Below are 16,136 nucleotides of genomic sequence, written 5' to 3'. Positions count from 1 at the left end.
TAAGAGACAGGGACATTCCCACTTCCACTCCCACAGGACTCCCTTTATGGGTTATACGCAAATCACTCCGTGGTGTGCTTGTAGAACCTTCTTTTCTGGATTCTCAAAACCCTCTCATAGTTGCCATCCTGAGGCTGTCTGCCACCAGGTGTGGGGATGACCAGAGCACGGATGCTGCCCTGACAAAGTTTCACACTCTAGCTCTGGGCATCTGTGTGCAGGCACAGCTGCCCTGGGTTTGAGATCTGGGCCCAGAAACCCATGGAATAGCACCTCTGCTTCGTGAAGAGACATACCATAGATCACACCATCTTGCCCCTCTCTGGTATCAAAAATACTCAAATCTAGTTCCCGCTTTATGTTTCCTTCTTAGTCTTGGTGGAGAAGGCATGAGGTAATGATGACGTAGGTCTGTCTTTGTATTATCTGGGGTTTGGGGTAAGGAGAGAAACATTTGGGTGCCTCTTCTATGATAGATGGCTAAAAATACCAACCACGAGCTCTACAGGAAGGAAAAGTAAGTGAATTTTAGGAAAGTTATTGCCTCCTCTCAACTCAATTTCTTCAACTAAAAATGAAGTTTGAAATAATACTAGGCCAAAGAATTATTGCAATAATTACACGTCTGTAATGCAGATGTTCATCATCATATCCATAAATCTTTAAAATGTGCAGAATTGACCTGGCCTTCAACCTCCAGATAAAAATATTGCGACCTGCCATTGCATATGGAGTGGGAAGCCACATCCTGCCCCTTCTTCCTGCAGGAATTCCCATAGGACAGACATATCTCCTGGTTGCCACCTGCTGTGATTCTCTGCGCTGGCAGATGTTCCATTTCTCTTTGTTCTCCAATCATTTGGCTCGTCTTTTCTCTCAACTCCATTCAACTGAATAATGAAATGCTTCCCCTTTTACTTTGTTTGCCTTAGCTTCCCCAAGCATGAGGCATTTGTGTGTAGCAGTCTTTTAAAGAACACGTGTTTTATAATAACAGTAGGTATTATAAAACTGAGGGACTCTCCTCAGTCAGTCACTTTACTAGCAAATGTGTCTTCTGCTCCCTGTACTCTGATGTTGGATGGAAACACACACTCGGTTTGTGCAGCTTTCTCCCAAAAAGGACAGTCGTCTACTTAACTCCTCTGGGCACAATTGCAAATAGTCATCCTGGAGACCCAGGGGCATTGGGGGGCTGACGTACAACATAGAGGATAGCTTACATGTAGAATAAGATTTTACTCTTTGTGTCCCTACATAAGCATTAGTCCTGGCCTGTTCCTATGCAGCCCCTTGTAGCTTCTCACAACCATAGGGAGAGATTTAGATACAGGTAATCCCCAGGTTATGGATGAGATAGGTTCTGTAGATTTGTTCTTAAGTTGAATTTATACATAACTTGGAACAAGTACATCCCCTTATTACCTGTAATAGCCTCCATTTGTAAGTGTGAGTTACATACCAGTTGGATGTTTGTAACTCGGGGACTTACTATAATAGCCTCTGTTCGTAAAAATTGTGTAAGTTGGATATTTGCACCTCTATTCATAAGTGCGAGCCATATGTTAGTCAGATGTTTGTAACTCAAGGACTGTCCTTGAGTATTCCTGGAGTACTGGTCCTGACTGACCATTCCTGGAGTACAAATCAAACTGGTTCTTGATGCCAGAGGGGGACAGGAAGATTTTTCTTTGCTTTGGTCTAGGACCTATCAGTGGAGTATAGTTATTTCCTGCCTGTGGTGAAACAGTAATTAAAATGATTTATAGTGGTGATATCCATTCTCTTCTGAACAAATTTTACCTTCTTTCATAGCAGTATGGTCCAGCCCTATGGTCAGACAAGACATCACAGAGTCATCAAACACTGGCACAATTTTTAAAGTCTGGGTTACTCAGTCTTATGTGATCTTACTCGTGATCATCTTGCTACCTTAAGGTAAAGCACTTGACCAAGGTCATTGTTAACAATGGTAGCCATTATTACTGATTGTTGTTGCAATGATGATTGCTGCACAGCTTCCTGTTTGCCATTTCTATCTTCCCTACCCCCAGCATTCAGCTTGTAAATTCCAGAGTGCTGCAAGGCCTGCTATAGCCATGTTATAATGCTCTGGGACTTATTTTCCACATTTATAAACTGAGAATCTTAAAATACATAACTTTTACAGTTTTCCTGCTGTGTCAGCATTCTGTGTTTCCAAGATTAATCTGAATGCCCCTTAATTTTTTACCTATTTAAAGAGGAAAAATTTCCATTCACTCTTGGTGACGGAGAGTCCTGCTAGTTCCTTGATTGATATAATAGACTCTGCAGACACACTGCAAGTATATAAACATCAAAATAAATATATATTTCTAATGAATTATTTATATTGTATATAAGTATTAGTGCAAGTGGTTTTGTTGAAATGGAATTACAAGTTGAAAGATCAGTGTTAGAAGAGGAAGAGAGGGAAATTGTTCTTCACTTCCACTTAGTTGGAGGCAACGATTGCTGGGAAAAGAGGAGGTTTTTAAGGTCTTCTGTGTGAAGGGCAAGGAGAAGGCCTGTAGGCACTTTGGCAAAGATAAAGAAAATCATCAAGTCATAGGGTATGGATTAATAGAAAAATTAAGCTGGGGAGAAAGAAGCAGTGATTCTGTTTGGTTGGGTAAGCTCTGAGCAAAGTGAAAGCCTCAGGCTCTCCCCACAGTCTATGATGAAATTCTATTGATGCTCCAGAGTATTAGGTACTTCCTTAAGGAAGTGAACAGGAAATACCACGGAAATAATAATATCAATGAGACATAAGTAGAATCAATATTTATGAGTGCTTCCTATATCCCAGTTCTTGAATGGAGGGCTTTCTATGGATGACCTTGTTTAGTTATCCCAACATGTGAATCCCAACGTCATCACCTGTCCTTTGCACATGCAAAGGTCTAAGGTGTACAGTTGTTAACGATTTACCCAAGACCATGCAGATATTAAAAGTTTCCAAATTAAAGTCTAACTCCAAAGTGCTACATTGATGCTGATGCTCTCACCTAAATACCTAAATGAATAAATAAAAAAAGGCATGTCCAGAAACAAACTAAGTTCTGAGAATATATTATATAAGCTGAGCTCTTTGGTTGGGGTGACTTTAGCTTATGACCTTGAAATGTTCTTAGAACATGGTCTCTTTAAACCCTCCAGACTTTTTAGAGAGTCAAATAATTTTCTTAGAAATTGACTGTTTCCTTTTCTGGCTAAGAATTTAATTGGGATAACTTCATCACTGTTAGCTAAACTTTTTGACCACGAGTATAAAGAAATGTTGGAGTGGTTTTCAGAAGAGGAAAGGTAGTCTTTTTATATTTCCTCCTGTTTCTTTTTCCTTCCTTCTCTTTCCTCCCTCTCCCTTCTTCCCTCCCTCCATTCCCAAAGTGAATAAAACCCACCATTTGCCTTTCATGTTCTGAAAGTCTTGCCTTTTAGAAGAAATATACCTGAAAAGTTCTATCCAAAAACATACTGGAAGGCAACTTTCAAGCAACCAAATTTGATATCATTTCTTATAATTACCATTAATTGAGAATTTTTTTATGTGTTGAATATTGTGTTCAATATGTATATTATTTCACAACACATTTGGAGGTAAATGCTGTTGTTACCTCCAGTTTAAGTGCTATTATTGCTTCTGGTTAAAAAAATAAAAAACTTATCCAAGACCACTTGTCCAAGGTCACACACCTAGTAAGTCATGGAGACCAGACTGAATTTAAGCTTCCTGAGCCAAAGACTGTGCACTTAATTGTAACACTATACTGCATGTTACCATGGGAGAGCTAGTCCTGTCAAATCCATAGGAGACTTGAACAACGATCTACTAATTAGACATGTGCCTGTCCCTTTTGTCCATTCTTTCATCCATTTATCCATTCATCATTCCATCCATTCAGTAAGTATTTATCATGTACAAACAATTTACTCACAGTCTAAACAAGCAAAGAAATCAACTGCTTGGAGGTTTCTATCCTGTTAATTTTCCATGTTGTTTCTAGGAACAATGAAAGTGAAAGAGAAGCATTGAGAATCTTATTTCTCCACTCAATAAGGTTGTATGTGAGCATAAATAGGTATGATTTAAGGGGCTGTGCAGGGCATTAAGCGTAGGGTCAGAATGAGGCATCTCTTACTCTCTGATTCTTGGCACTTTCCTTTAATGGGGACAGCAAATATGGTGTGAGTCACCCAGTTTGCCCTATTTTGTTCCTGCTGTAGCTGGTCCAGCAGATTTCCCTGTACAAATTCTTTCTTCTAAGGATTTCTTCACTTGGATTATATCCAACAATATCCTGGATCTATTGTCTGCTGGGCACCAAATAATAAAATGACCCTAACCTTAAATCATGCTCAGTACATGATAATTTTCTTACATCTTACAGTGCAGTGGCTTCTAAATGTTGGTCTAATACTGGACTTATCAAATCACCCAACAAACCTCATAATGATCATTTTCCTTTCCTTTCCTTTCCTTTCCTTTCCTTTCCTTTCCTTTCCTTTCCTTTCCTTTCCTTTCCTTTCCTTTCCTTTCCTTTCCTTTCCTTTCCTTTCCCTTTCCCTTTCCCTTTCCCTTTCCCTTTCCCTTTCCCTTTCCCTTTCCCTTTCCCTTTCCCTTTCCCTTTCCCTTTCTTCCTTCCTTCCTTCCTTCCTTCCTTCCTTCCTTCCTTCCTTCCTTCCTTCCTTCCTTCCTTCCTTCCTTCCTTCCTTCCTTCCTTCCTTTCTCCCTTCCCTCCCCTCCCCTTCCCTTCCTTCCTTTTCTTCTTTCTTTCCTTCATCTTTCTCCCTCTCTCCTCTCTCCTCCTCCCCTCTTCCCCCCCATCCATCTATCCATCCCACCCTCCCTCCTTTCCTTCCTTCCTTCCTTCTGAGAATCTGTAGCACAAAGTGATTAGCAGATTCTGAGGGCTGATGGCCCAAGTTCAAATCTGACATGGCCTTAGCCCGGCACAATGTCTCACACCTATAATCCCAGCACTCTGGGAGGTCAAGGTAGGTGAATTGCTTGAGCTCAGGAGTTCGAGATCAGCCTGAGCAAGAATGAGACCCCATCTCTAAAAATAGCTGGGCATTGTGGCAGGTGCCTATAGTTCCAGCTACTTGGGAGGCTGAGGCAAGAGGATCTCTTGAGCCCAAGAGTTTGAGGTCGCTGTGAGCTAGGACACCATAGCACTTTACACATGGTGAGAAAGTGAGACTCTGTCTCAAAAAAAAAAAAAAGTGTTACTTGGCCTGTGTCTTTGGTTTCTATATCATTAAGGATGATAACAACACTTTCTGACTCATATGGTTAAAATGAAGATTTAGAGAGTTAATATTACCCATAAAACATTTAGAAGAAGGGTCTGCCACATAGTAAGTGCTATAGATTACTAGCTACTATTATTATTAAAAGTATAAATCTTAAAACTTCACCCACATGAATTGGATGAGAATCTTTGCAGGTGGGGGCCAGAATAGTGAATTTTTTCCCCCTGGTTTTCCAGATGCTCCTGGTTTTGGTTTTAGACCCTGATGTAGAGTATCCAGAAAAATACTCTAAATGTGGGACTATGTCCTAGGTCTCTTTCTTTTCCTCTTTTTGACCAGTTGCTTCTCCTCCTTTATGTCCTAATGGGAATTTCATGCTTTGAACATCTTTTTCTGTATTCCATTGATCCTACTGAGGCACCCCCTTAAGACGTGATGATCAGGGATGAGAACTCAGAAACCAGCAACTGATTAGGTCTTTCACCTGCATGTGATCTACTCCCTGGTTCTTCATAGTTTGGTTGGCCCTGTGAGGTTATAAGTCCTTTAGTATAGTCCCACACCTATAGGGCTGCACAAAGCCAGAGCTTGATGAATGTCAAGTGTGTAAAGGCCCAGAAACATTGTTTGAGCAGGTATTCTGATTATATCTGATGTATTTATTTGCAAGGGCCCCATACAACTAACTGGTGGGAGTATGTCTCTTTATAACCTGCCATGATAAACAAGTAACTATCCCATTTTTATGAACCTTAGAAATCTAAAACCAATGGGAAAAATCACATAGTGAATAAAATATTGTGTAGTTTGGTTTACTTGTCTCTTAAGTATCCTGGACTCGCTGACTATGTGACATTGACCACAAAGCCTAAGATTAACAGAATCAGGAGAAGGTTCTAAGAAAAGCAAGTAAAGTGATTAAACATGTTTGCAGGTAAGCACATGCCCACTGACTCTAGGACAGAAGACAACAACTTTGGAAGACATCAATAGAAGTGGCTTCTTGGCCAACTGCAATTTCCTCTCTTGCTCCAACCAACAATCAACTGCCATCCTGATTTGTCAAAGGAGAGAACACAAGATCTGTCTGTGTTGGGCAGAGCAGAGACTTCCCCTGAGAGTTCCTGGATAAAAGCCACAGATAGGGATCTATTAGATCTGCTTAAGGCCATGGCCAGCCTTGTGCCATTGATAGCTTAAAGAGCAAATCCAGCAGGCAGGGAGGTGCATGAGCAGAGATGGTAAAAGGGAGACAGGTAGTCACAGCAGCATTTGAAGCCCTGGTGTTAGTTCTCCCAGCCTTACTCCAGCCCTGTCCTCTCTGCAGTGTGGCATGTGACGTGATTGCTTTCTCCTATTAAAATGTTAATATGAGTTGGTTTCATTTGAATGCCAGAGTTCTGACTTGTTAGAGTGGAATTAAAGTTAGAGGTAAGACCATCAGAAACTTTTCCCTCTATGAATATAACTATAAATACGGACACTATTCAACATACAATGGGATTATCTCCTGATAAACTCATTGTAAATTGAAAAGACCATAATCTGAAAATGCATTGAATACATCTGACCTCCCAAACATCATAGCTTAGCCTAACCTACCTTAACCATGCACCAAACACTTACATTAGCCTATCATTGGGCAAAATCATCTAACAACAGCCTATTTTAAAATAATATGTTATATGTCTTATGTAATTTATTGTATACTGTACTGAAAATGAAAAACAAAATGATTGTATGGGTACTTGAAGTATGGTTTCTATTGAATTCCTATCACTTTTACAACATTGTAATGTAGTTAAATCGTTAAGTCAAACCATCCTATGTTGGGGATGTATACATTTTGGGGGGTCCACACTGTGTCACACTCTTGACTCACAGTAAAGAAGGGATTAACTAAAATTCTTAGACATTTTTCAAATAAATTTCAACCAAGTTATATCTCTGTCTTTTTGCTTTGGGCATTTAATTTTTTCAACTAAGTGGAAGATTTTATCTTTATCTTTCTTAAATTCCATTTTGTTGGTTATGGCTCAGTGTTCACATTTGTGAAAGGTTTGAACATTGATTTTTATCGTCTATCATATTCTCTCTCCCTCTGAGTTTATGTCATCTGCAAATTGGATATACATGTGTTTTATATCTTCATATATATCAATGTTTGTAATGTTAAAAAGGTTGAGTGTTTTTGACCATACAATTTCCCTTGGAGGCATATATCCTTTCACATCTGCATAAGGAGACATATTGAAGGATTTTCTTTGCAGAATTATTATAGGGAAAAATAGGAAAAACCACAATATGTAGTAGTAGCTAAATAACGAAATAACATTTGGTACACTTATATGATGAACTACGTTATTATAAAGGAAAAGAAATGAACTGGAATGTTAACTATGAGCATTGATTGTTCTTAAAACGTAGTTATGATGAAAGCAAGGTGCAGACTGATACATTAAAGGCAACATGGTGCTGTAACAAAATGTTATATGAACAGAATGTTAAAATGGTCAATTTGGGGTGGTAGGAACATGTGTCATTAATGTACCATACTTACAGTTTTTGATGTTTGTTTTTTAACATCTCATTGCACTAGCTAGGACTTTTAGTGTGATGTTAAATAAAATGAATATGAAAGGATTGATTAAAATTATTTTATTTTATTGTGGTTGGAACAATGAACTTTTTTCTTTTTTTTTGACACAGAGTCTCACTTTGTCACCCTTGGTAAAATGTCATGGCATCATAACTCACAGCAACCTCAAACTTGTGGGCTCAAGTGATCCTCTTGCCTCAGCCTTCCTAGTAGCAGGGACTACAGGCACTTGCCAGCATTCCTGGCTAGTATTTCTATCTTTAGTAGAGATGGGTGCCTCCATCTTACTCAGGCTGGTCTTGAACTCCTGAGCTAAAGCAATCCACCTGCCTTGACCTCCCTGAGAGCTAGGATTACAGGCATGAGCTGCTGCACCTGGCCTGAACATTTTTTTTTAAGTATACAGCACTCTTAACTATGAGCACTTTGTTGTACAGAGATCTTTAGAACATTCTCATCTTGCATAACTGAAATTTTATACACCTTGAGCAGCATCACTCCTTGGCACCTGGAAACCACCATTCCACTTTCTCCTTCTATGTGTTGTACTGTTTTAGTGCCTCATGTGAGTGGAATCATTCAGTATTTGTCCTTCCGTGACCAGCTCATTTCTCTTAGCATAAAGTCCTCCAGGTTTATCCATGTTGGTACAAATAATAGGATTTCCTTCTCTCTGTCTTTTTTTTTTTTTTTTTAGGCTGACCCATGTTTTATTCATCCATTCATCTATGCAATGAACAATTAAATTGTTTTCACATCTTGGCTATTGTGAATAATGTAGCAATGAACACGAGGGTGCAGGTGTCTCTTCAAAATCTTGATTTAATTTTTTGCATAAATACTCAGAAGTAGGATTATTGAATCATATGATAGTTCTACTTTTATTTATTTATTTTTTTGAGAAACCAGCACAGTGTGTTCTATCATTGCTGCACCATTTTACATTCCTACCAAAGGTGCACAAGGGTTTCCCCACATCCTTCCAATACCTAGCTTTTGTTTTTTTTTTAATAATGGCCATCCTAACAAGTATAGATTGTGTTTTGATTCTCATTTCTCTGATGATTGGTGATGTAGAGCATACTTTCATATATCCATTGGCCATTCATATTTTTTTAAATCCCCGGATATAGTGTTAGACAATCTGATAGCAGCATCCATCAACCTGATTGGTCTCCTTAATAAACTTAGCAAGAAAGGAAAAATTTGGTTTGACATGACAAGTTTAGCAGAGATTAAACTGGCTAGAATACTCCCTGATGCCATTCTTCTTCTTGGGCACACAGAAGATCGCCTTTTCCAACATTCTGCGCATTTGGGTCTAGGGCTAGGCCATGTGAGTAGATTCTGGTTTATGAAATATGGACAGAGGTGACATATGCCACTTTTAGACCTGGCCATCAAACTCCCTGCATGATCCTCTATGCTGTCTCCTCTCTTCCATGGTGACTGTGGAGGCCCAGAGATGGAAAGGGTCACCCTTCAGAAGAGAGCCATCCAGCCATCTACTCCACCTGCAGCAGACTGGGGTGTGGACGAATGTTGAGTCCTTGACAACCAGAACATTCTGTGTCAGCATTTAATGCTGTTTATACTTTTGATGCTCTAGCTTTTCTACAAAGATTTATTTGTTGAGAGAGTAGTATTCAAATATTTTTTAACTTTCTACTATTCTAAATCAGCTTTTAACATGTTTCCCTTTTCACTTTCCATTATAACCTACAGACACATTTTAAGAGAGTTGCAATTAACCTGATGCAAAAATCATTTGGGATAATTATTCCCTAGGGGCAGGCTTTTTAAATAAATTTTTTTCCTTCTTTCAAGAGCTATTTTAGGACATATTCAGGAGGTATACACCTATTTAATATTTTCCAGGATAATTTTATAAATTTGCAATAGTATCAGCAGTTTTCCTGCAGCACTGAGACCATCTTTTACAAATTTTATTTTTTAAAATGAAAATAGTTGTATGCATTTCTATACATAAAAGTAGTATAATCTTGTTTGAAAGCCTCAGACAGTACTGAAAAATATAAAGAAGAGAACAAACATCCGTATTGCCACCAGCTAGTGATGGCATTTTGGTTGGAGTCCTCAGGAAATACACGTGTGCACACACACTCAAGTACACACCCAAAGAAGTTGATTTTATAAGTAACTCTCAATATAATCTACCTTAGCAATAAATTATGGACATTTTTATTGCCAACAAATATAGATCTATGCCATTATTTTAAATGTTACCTGCCCAATTTGGAAGCCACTAACCAATGTAGCCATTTATATTGAATTAAAATGAATTAAAATTAAATCTAATTAAATAACATTAAAAATTCATATTTTTCAGTCACATCAGCCACATTTCAAATATTCGAGAATGACAGATGATTAGTGTTTACTGTATTATACAGCATAGATACAGAACATTTCCTCTAGCACTGAAAGATCTGTTGGACAGCAAGGTTATAAAGTTATAAAGATTTTTGCAGGTTTATCAAACAAATTTCTTCTTCTTGGATATTAGGTTTTCCTCAGTTTTTTCTTTTTACTATTCTAAGCAATACTGCAATGAACATTTTCATAGCAATCTTTGGGTTGTATAAAATGTCCATGATTACTTTCTAAACTCTAATGTGGGACAAACTTTTTTTTTTGAGCCAGAGTGTCATTTTGTCACCCTCAGTAGAGTGCCATGGAGTCATACCTCATAGCAACCTCAAACTCTTGGGCTCAAGAGGTCCTCTTGCCTTAGCCTCCCAAGTAGCTGGGACTATAGGCACCTGCCGCAAAGCCCAGGTAGATTTTAGAGAAGGGGTCTTGTTCTTGTTTAAACTCCTGAGCTCAGGCAATCCACCTACCTCGGTCTCCCAGAGTGCTAGAATCACATGTGTAAGCCACTGAGCTTGGCCAAGTGGGATGAACTTTGACATAGTAGCACATGCTAGTTCCACTTCTGACCCAGCATTTGCCACAATTACCTCCTGAGTTTTGTTCTTTGACTTCACTGCTTCACTGTCAATCTTATTTGGATGCCACAACATGTCATGTTTTAACTGTTGCTTCATATACCTATCAGATCCTTACTATCTCTATGTCAAAAAAGCAATTGTTGTCCCCAACTCTCTACTTTGTTTTGGAAGTAAATTTTCAAAAATGTCTCCCCTTTTACCTTTTACTTCTGTATCAGGTAGTATAGGGCTGCATTGTGCTACAGTAACAAATATGCTCAACTTCTTTGTGGCTTGGTAGAATAAGGTTTTAGTTCTCATTCATGCTATCATTGTGGTTGGGGCTCTAGTTAAATTTATTCTCTGTCCAGCTGGATGGAGCAGGCATCATTAGGAATGTTACTGTGACTAAGAAAGAAATTGCTTGGTGAATTAATGCTCTGAGTCTTAAAGAGTTGCCTCCTGGAAGTGATACATGTGACTACCACGATTATCTCTGTGATCAAAACAAATCACACCATCTTGCTTAACTTTAAAGAAGGTGGGAAGTACCATCTGTGTCTAGAAGAATAGCTAGAAATACTTGATTAAAAATCATTAATAATGTAGCTAATAGTTGTACAATTTTTGCTTAGGCATGATAAAATAGGGATGGTGATAACAACACCTAACATTTATCATGTGTAAGACATTTTGATGAGTATTTTACATCCTTATTTAATCTTCATGATGATTACCCTCATTTTATAAACGAGACATAGAAAGAAAGGTTAATTATCTTGCCCAAGGTTGCATGGCTAGCACAGCAGGACTGGAATTCTGATTCTAGAGTCTGCATACTTAAATGGACTCTCATTTACTTTGTCTCGTCTTTTAGATCCATGCTGGTGGTTTTCTTCTTACTCATCTTTGAATGGGGGAAGTCCTATGCAGATTTGTTACTTGTCCCTAATAGGTCCTACTAGGTAAGCTTCTTTCTGTGGTTACTTGGGTGTCCCTTGGCTCCTCCCAATAGAAAGTAAGTGGAGGTCTGGCTGAGACAACATCATATGAGAAGAGAAGTCTCTATTAACCTAAAAAATATAAAAAGTCTCCTTTAGCTGTGGGCATTGAAAATCTGGCTACTTGGCTTAACTGTCTCTATTTGAAGCTGATGCAGAAGTGAGTGGTGCCTTCACTAATCAGGGGAATATCTTGTCCTTTGGGGAGGGTTTTTCTAGTTCTATATTGGGACTCAGGCTTAGGGTAAAGGAACACTATTATTAATAGAAGTAATTTGGTTGTCAGAGAAACCTTATGGCTTGTGGGCTTTCTCTTTGGTGTGGCTACAAATATATTCTCCCAAACACCTCATTTTCCTGTTATTATTTGTAGCTGATTAATCCTTATCTCTCCTATAGGATGCTTTTATTTCTAATCCTTATGGAAATTCACCCTCTCGAAAGCCCAAGCCCATATTCAACTGACCAGTGCCCCTATTAAGTTGCCAATATGAGAGAAAAGGCTAGGAATAGAGGTTTCTTTCCCTTCTGTTTCTTGCCAACAGACTGTGAATTGTTCCCAGCTATAGGAAAATGGACTCCAAGCATGGATATCTTCCACCTGCACTTGACCTGCTCATGTGCTTGGCCATACTTTCTTTTTCTTCCTTCCTGCAAATGCCACTGAGGTTTCTTTTCATAGTGGGCATTGAAACTGGCAGAACTCCTCACTTTGTGGTTTGTATGTGGTTGGCACCATTCCCAGGTTGACTGCTGATGTTGCTACCCCCACGCCATCTCCCTCCTCTTTGGTAATTTCAGTCATTTTCCTGAAGGGGAGTGGAGATTATGTTTACGTTGTCATCCTTCCTGTAAGTCTGGTTTTTATTTTTTCAAACTTTTTTTAAGCTTAGCAGATGTTAAAAAGTTGCTTAAATTTGCATTTCTTGATGACAAGTTAGTTTGAACATTTCCCCAGACATTTGTTTCCTATTTGTATTTTCTCCTGTGCAAATTTTGTTTGTTTGAGACTTGATCACTTAACTATTGGAGTCCGATGGGCAGCTTCTAAAAATACACGTATGCGTTTTGAGATTATTAAGGAATTTGTTATTTTCTGTCACTTTTGATATAACCAACTTAGTTGGTTATATTTCTTTTATATTTTATGTACATTTTGCAATGGCTTCTCTATCATGTTACCACTCTCTGGAATTATTTTCTTTCCTAATCTGTTCATCTGGTAGTGCTTTTTTCCTTCCCCTCCAACATGAAGTCCTTGACAGCACAGACCCTGGCTGTCCTGCTTAACACTGACTTTCCAGTATCTGCAATAGTGCCTGCCACAGAGTAGCTGCTCACTGAGTATTTATTATATAAAAATATATTTGATTGTTTTGAGCCCTCCAAAGTGACCATCTCTTCTTCTTTAATCTATGTCTTCAAGATTCATTTGATTAAATTAACACGTTTATGATTATTTGAATTTACTGAAAATCTATGTTGTTTTCCCCTTTTACTATTATCTTAATCCCATATATAATGTGACATTTCTTTCCTCCATTTTTATAGTAGTTATTTTAAAATCATATGTTAAATTATCATAACTTCTGGATTGAGTTTCCTAATTGTGAAATGCTACCATTTGGGCTACGAAAGGTTTTATTTTACTGCTTAAAATGAGTTTTAAAACAGATTTCATAGGTTTAATTTCCCCTCATAATTCTAGTTTTAAGAATATTCATTAGGCTGCAGTGGCTCATGCCTGTAATCCTAGCACTCTGGGAGGTGGAGGCGGGTGGATTGCCTGAGCTCAGGATTGCCTGAGGGTGGATGGAGTTGGAGACCAGCCAGATCAATCTCCCGTCTTTAAAAATAACCCATCATTGTGGCAGGCGCCTATAGTCCCAGCTACTCAGGAGGCTGAGGCAAGAGGATAGCTTGAGCCCAAGAGTTTGAGGTTGCTGTGAGCTATAATGCCAGGGCACTCTACCCAGGCAACAGAGTGAGATTCTGTCTAAAAAAAAAAGAAAAAGCAATGTTCATTAGCAATGATACTCATAGTCATTCAAATTAACTTAGGGGTCTTTACTTTTGGTTCCTCCTAATTACCACCATCTTTTCTAAATGCCCAGAAAACCATTCATTGTTAATTTGGTTAATTAGCATCAAACTTACCTATTTGTCATTTCCAATATACACCTTTCCCCCCTCTAAGACCCTGAATAATATTTTACTATCTCTGAACTTTTGAAACCTCTTTCATTTTGTATGATTCTTTGAAGGTCAACAACAGCAGTATTGATTGTACCTGTGAGTTTCTTTAGTATTCTGGAATGCAATTCCTTTTGTATTATTGATTAAAACTTATAAAATAAAGTGCTTTCTAAACTATTCCTTCAGTGATATCTTGAGTTGCAATTTCCACTAACTCATCCTCATTCATATAATCTCTGCAGCCAGCCATTCACTTTCTGCATTCATTCAATCAGAGAAGTACTTATTTTCTGGGTTTTGTGGTAGGCTCTGGGATTTTAGGGATGGACATTGTGTTCTGGTGTTGTTTAAGCTTTTAAGTCTGTTTTTCTTTAACTAGTCTCAGAATTAGCCAGAAGAAGGAATAAAAAGGGATAGAAGATAAAAACATGGAATTTTCTAGCCATTAGATTTATAACAGAGCCACCTGTAGAATTTTCCGGACACATTTTCAGTTTTTCACCAACTTGTCATTTTCCCACAGTTATTCATCAAAAGTGGGTAGTAATTTGTGGGCTTGATGAACCTTGCCAGACTTTCTGCCACATCTGGGATATGTGTTTCAAGACCACGGATTCACCCAATTGGTTGGTCAGGTCTAAGTCCCATAGAGGAGCTTTACCAGCCATCTTGATAACACCCTTCCTTTTGAGGGACTGGCAGTGTTCTTCCCCAAAGTAAACTTTTAAATTCTTCTTAGCAGTCAGTATTAGCAAGAGGACACTCTGCTGAACTTTCCTTACCTCTCTTTCCTTCTTCTCTTCTCCTGGTTTTTACCATTCATTTCTCTGTTTCTCACAAGTAGATAATGCTTTATTTGTTTCTGATTACATTTTTCTTCCATCGCATTTCTTCCCATTTTTCTTCCATCCCATTTCATCCTTTCCTGTAAGGAAGCATGGGAGAGTGTTTCTCATCTCTTTTACTCGTTTTCTTCTCTAATACATTACATAAACAACAAATGCAGTTACATCTTCAACATAAACTTCGAAGGTCCCTAAAATGATTCCTTTAAAATTCATAATATTGATGATCATAGTAACTGACAGCTTCGAGCATCTATACACCTTCCTATTTCCTCCAGGAAAACCTTTCTGTAAAGCTTGCAATAGAATTCATAAGTATCAAGTTGTTTGTTGAAGAAATTATAAAGTTAAGAGGTGCGAATATGAACAAGCCTTCTGAAATACACAAAAGGCAATAAAACAAGTTCAAAAAAGGTGTAAAACATATTAGAATGATACCGTGTGAGGTGCTGAATCTTATCTGCTTAAAAGGCCAAGGAAAGCCTTGTTCTATTCTTTGCTCAGGCAGTGACTAAGCCTAAAAAAATGACTCACATCTATGAAATCACCCTGGAATCAGAGAGTATCCACAACCAGAATGATCAACATTGGCCTGATCTGCACATTCTCTTCCTGTTGTCAAACTATATTTATCAATGTGATGATTTTTTTTTTCATTGAGTATTTATAATGTGCTGGATGCTATGCTGGGTTCCAAGGTTATAAGAGTCAAAAGAAAGCCTTGGCCCCTGATAGTAGGAATCTGAAGGAGATATTTAAACACTGAGAAGAAGATAATGATATACCAGGTCAGAAGGGCTGTGATGAAGGAAGCTCAGGATGCTTCCTGAGGATCATCAAATCTAGATTAGGTGGGTTGCAGAAATCCTCCCAGGAGGAAATAACTTCTAACCTGAAAATGAATACATTGTTTGTTGAAAGTGAGATGGAGATGGGTCTGAGTGGTGGTGCTGGAAGAGGGAGCAAGGTAATACAGATACCATCAATATGTAATATCAACATTATATATCAAGCTCTATTAAATTTGAACCTGTATTTTATCATAAATAAATTGAATCTGACACCCACTTAGGATCTTGTCTCTATCCCATTCTACTGGGATTATATTATCCCACAAACTAGAATATTCTAAGACCAATAGCCAAAGCATTCTTTTCTGGATAGTGGTTGGCTGGCACTGCTAACGCTGGCATTGGCAACTTCCTTTTTGTTTGTTCTGAGTATTAATCAAACTTTCCCCTTTATTCCTCTCCAGTCCTAAAAATGA

This window comes from Nycticebus coucang, chromosome 13 (assembly GCF_027406575.1).
Source record: "Nycticebus coucang isolate mNycCou1 chromosome 13, mNycCou1.pri, whole genome shotgun sequence".
Taxonomy (NCBI): Eukaryota; Metazoa; Chordata; class Mammalia; order Primates; family Lorisidae; genus Nycticebus; species Nycticebus coucang.
Note: the sequence above shows the minus strand (reverse complement) of the source record.